The 5,156-nt window shown below is 26.4% G+C and overlaps 1 long non-coding RNA gene across 1 annotated transcript; it reads left to right on the top strand.

The window, feature by feature from the left end:
• Window positions 1-1,423: 1,423 nt before the first annotated feature.
• On the top strand, window positions 1,424-2,491 carry LOC136092263 (uncharacterized). The gene is made up of 3 exons (XR_010644306.1): window positions 1,424-1,552; window positions 1,638-1,767; window positions 2,359-2,491. It is a non-coding gene; the product is annotated as an uncharacterized LOC136092263 (long non-coding RNA).
• The last annotated feature ends 2,665 nt before the right edge of the window (window positions 2,492-5,156 follow it).

Here is a 5,156-nt window from a genome sequence, read left to right as displayed (position 1 = left end):
GCTCTAGTTTACTTTTGTAACTACTGCCCCACGCAATATTTGTTGTGTTGAAGCGCGCACATTCAAATATCTATTTATTTGTATTATGTTTCAATACTTTTTAAAATTCTGTTGCTTTAAACATTTAATGTCTGCATGTAATATTTTTATCAATAAGTATGCCTAAAAACTGAGTAGTCTTTATTCTATTTACTTGAGTATGATCAATGAATGTGAAAGTTGTTTCATTTATTATTAATATTTTTCGGAAACGGTGGAAATAGAATCCAGTTAGTTTTTCCGATACTTTCTGTTACGTTGAACCTGTTAGAATTTTTTTAAATTCTAAGCTCGTACCCAGTAGGCACGCAACGTTTTATTCACGTTTCAATCACGTGTGTTTTAGGTGACTTCGTCCAGGTTACTATTTTACGTGAAAGTTACGTGAAAGTTACGTGCCAAAATATCGCGTCTAACGGAACTTTTTTTATTCTTAATAAAAACCTGTGATAAGAAATATAAAATTATATTTTTTATTATATTATTTATTTTTTTATAGTATAGTTTTTGTATTCATTATATTAGTTATAATTATTTGAATTTTATGATCATATAATTAATTTTTATTGTAGTTTAATTATATTTAAAAAAAAAAAATTGGTCTATATAATATCTTATAACGCAATGCATTTAAAACAAAACTAAGTAGTCCAATATATTTTAAGTTGTAATATCTAATATCCAAATTACATCAAATTAAGTTAAAAAAATTAGTACCAAGCGTCCCTATTTGCCACACAAATAAGGTTAAACTCAAATACAAGGTATGCTTTTTTTCTACTTTATGATATAATATTTTTGACTGGCGAATTTGTCCATTTTGCTTACTTAATTTAGTACAAATTAAGTTATGTTATAACGAATTTAATATCAAATTACGTAAGCTACATGGACAAATTATAAGTTCTAGCAGAACTTATTCTTAATTCTTGATTGCTCAAGAGTCGATTAGATAAAAACCCAAAATAGATTTTCTTCTATTATTTGGTTTTTATCAACGAGGTTAAAGAATTTATCCAAGATAATATCAATAAACAAATGTGTTATGTTATTTATTATTGATATATGTATATATTATTATTATATACTTTATCTTTTTGTAATATATGACATCTTGATCTTGTGCTTTACTTGTTAAAAAAGGTTAATACTTATTTATTTCATTTTTTTATATTATTTAAATATTATATGATTAATATATATATTTGAACTGTATTTATGAAATTATTATTGTATATATTATATGATTTTTATTGCTATTGTTATTATGTACAATATAAAACAGGTTATTAACGTGGATTTGTTCAATGCTTTCCACACAAAAAGACGATTATGATCCTATTGTATTTGAAACTGCATTATACTTATCTTTCAATGATGACAACCTTCCAATATGTAAAGCAAGTTTCTCTCAAATATAGCATTGCTTTTTTTGAAAATTGTTTCATGATTTAGATCAAAGAAATAGCAACACCAGAAAATCTTGTTGCCAAAACAGTTGGCGACTCACCATGTAAGACTTGTGTTAAAAGTATGTGATTTAAGATAATTGTTTAACAATCATATTATTATTTCAGTTTTTATTTGTTTCTTTTTAGCTAAATTCGGTGTCGCTAGCTATTATTGGAGAAAATATCGACTTATTCATTAGATAAAGTTTGATGCATGCTCTTACCCGGTTTCCTTCTTCACGTTTCAATCATGCATATTTTAGGTGACCTTGTCCAGGTTACAATTTTACTTAATTGAAGCATGAAAGTTACGTTGCCAAAATATTGTGTATTTTGGATCTTTTTTTATTCTCTATAAAAACCTATGATTAGAAACTTGGAAAGATATTCTTTATTTTATTTACTATTTTTTTATAATTGAGTTTCAGGGATTAATTTTTTGGGGATATTCCTGGAATACCGGATATTTTTCTGAAATTTATTTTTTTCCAAATATCCGAAAAGTTTTCCAAACATGCAAGTTAAAGTATATATTATTGTCATCAACTTGGCTGAATGCAAAATTAAGGGAAAAATTAGGGGAAAATTTTCTGAATTTTTTCAGGATATTTTCCGCAAACAATTTTCAAAATTTTTTAAATATAATGATTATATGAAATATGTAGTTTATATATTCATTATTGTAATTACTTTTTATTATACTTTTATAATAATATAATTATTGTGCATTGCAGTTTTATAATAATAAAAAATCAGGGTATAAGATATCTTATAACATCGCAATGCATTTTTGACAAAAATAAAATGTCACATATATAATATTTTATCTAAACATATATTATTTTATATCTAAGTTTTATCAATTTAGGTTTAATAAATATATTACAAAGCTTAGTTCAAAATCGTGTAACGTTATGGCAGATAATTCTCATATTGCAACATGCAAAAGATCAAACCCTAATACAAGGCATACTTTTTTTTTCTACCCTATTATATAATATTTTAGACTGTCAAATTTGTCGATATAATTAATTTAATAATAAATAAGTTATTATACCTTATTTAATATTAAATTTATTAAACTACATGACAAATGATGGTATTGTTATGTTATTGCCTAGGAATATCATTCTGTAGTAAGACAAAATAACCTTTTAACTTTTAAAGTTTGAGAAAATTCACTTTTCCCTCTCTTCGTCTTTTTTTGTGATCGCACCCTGTAGCAAGAATTTAATTTAGTTCATATCTTGTTGGAGAATGCAACTTGATTCTGAGTTGAATTTTCAACACCCGGTATTTATTGGTGACCTAGTTTGACAATACTTTATTATACATACTTTTAGTTTTATACCTAATATATTATATATAATTAGGGGTAGATGAGGCTCCTTAGCCGTGGTGAATGTTTCCACAGCAAAAGGAGCCTCAAGATAAAAACCATGGGTAGGAAAATCATGATACAAAATCCCCACCATAATGTTGTGTGGTTATGTGGTAACTATTACATTTTTAAAAACTGTTATAATTTTTCTGTGTGCATTCTAAAATTATATTTAATGTTCAATACTTTGTAGATTACTCATTTAAAGCAACTTCGTGGGCTGTCACCTTTGCATCTAGTGAGTTAATGTATGAGCAAGTTTATGCAGAAACAAGTGCAAATATAAGAAGATGGAAAACAAAGAAAACAAATTATTTAATCAGATGTTATCACTTAAGGTGAGTACAGGTCTTTTTCTAATCACCCGCATCAGTTATTAACTTTATATATAGATATATATTTATCTATAGACAGATATTAGATATAGATATATAAAGAAAAACAATATTTTTTTAAACTTGTATTTATTATTTTGTACTTCTTTTTTTTATTTATCTGTCGACTTTTTTGTTATGTCTTTTTTTATTAAATCCTTATTTATTTTTTAGCAATAAGAGTATAAAATTAGAAGGCAAATGACTTTTTTTATTTTTCTACATTGTATGTAGTATTGTTTTCTTAAAATTATTTAATGATTTAGATAAAAGAAAACAACTCGAAAATCTTGTTGCCATAATTGTTGGCAACTTACCAAGTAAGATTTGTTTTCAAAGTTTGTGATTTAAGATAATTATTAAATAATCATATTATTATTTAAGATTTTATTCGTTTCTTTTCAGCTAAATCTGATCCATTAGATAAAGTTTGATGCGTGCTCTTATAGGAGAAAATATCGACTGATTCGTTAGATTATGTTTGAAGCGTGCTTTTATGCGAGAATATATCGACTGGTTCGTTAGATTAAGTTTGAAGTGCGCTCTTTGTGGATCGAAGCGTGCTGTTTGTAAGTTGCAGATCTATGACTTTGTACTTATTACTTATTGGATATAAGGAGGATATTTTAACAAAAGTGCAGCTTTTATTACAAATTCAAAATGTTTATGTCAAGAACTAATATACTGACTAATAAAACTATGTAATTTAATACGTATTAAATGTTTCCTCGACGATGAGTTTTTTTTCTTTACACGAATCCTAACACTTCGTTTTTATAAAGCATAGTTATTGCTTAAATATTACGTGCCAAAATTAACGTAAAAAGCACGTCTTTTAGACAGTTCATGGGACCAAAAAGTCACCTAAATATCACGTGCCAAAAGTAACGTGAAAAACACGTCCATAAATCACGTGAATTGGTCATTTCATGGGGACCAAAAAGTCACCTAAATGTCACGTGCCAAAATAACTTGAAATTCACGTTTTTGTCACGTCGCTGTGCCTACTGGGTAATTTCAAACAATATAGTAACGCTGTTGTGCAATAAAAACATTTTGTTTTCGTAGACAAGCATTATTTTCCTCAGAAAATAATGCTTGCCTACGAAAGAGGATTATTTTCTGAGGAAAATAATATATAAGCAAATTATAAATATGAATAAATTTAAAAAAATATTTTCTGAGGAAAATAATCCTCTTTCGTAGGCAAGCATTATTTTCCTCTTTATGGAAATCATTTACATGTTAAAAAAAGAAGAGGTCCAAGTATTGAACCTTTTTGCAATCTACAAATGGTTTAGCGTCTATGTGTGCATATTGATGACAATTATTAAAATAACTCTTTACCCATTTTAAAACGACTTCTGTGATTCCATATTGTTCGAGCTTTTTAACAAGATTTCAATGGTTAATAATATCATTAGCTTTTAAAAAATGAATAAAAATTTATGATGTATATTCAAATTTGTTAAAAGACTCGTTCATATTACGTGTAAACTAAAGTTTGGTGAAAAAAATTTTTTTTGAAACCTAATTGATTATCAAACAGTATATTATTTACAGAAAAATGAGTGTTGATTTTGTTATACATAAATCTCTTTAAAATATTTGAAAATACAAGAAGAACTATTTTACTAAACGAATCAACAACTTCTTAGCTTAACTGATAAAACTGTTTCCTTGTTGAACGGCGCTTTAATTTTTATTTCTGTCAATCTTTAGTTTGTTTAACTTAAAGGCGCTGTTTCCAAATGGCATTTCTTACTCTTTACAATAACTCAAAGCTTTATCATCTTTGTTGTATTTGTTGTTTAGCATTTGGTTAATAGTCTTGGCTTTATATTTTCTATTTATTAGTTTATAAGATGTGTTGCATGCATACTAAACAAGAAAATGGCATTTATTTACAAA

Source organism: Hydra vulgaris, chromosome 15, assembly GCF_038396675.1.
Source record: "Hydra vulgaris chromosome 15, alternate assembly HydraT2T_AEP".
Lineage (NCBI taxonomy): Eukaryota > Metazoa > Cnidaria > Hydrozoa > Anthoathecata > Hydridae > Hydra > Hydra vulgaris.
The sequence above is the reverse complement of the archived record's forward strand: the minus strand, read 5'-3'. Positions and strand labels throughout refer to the sequence as shown.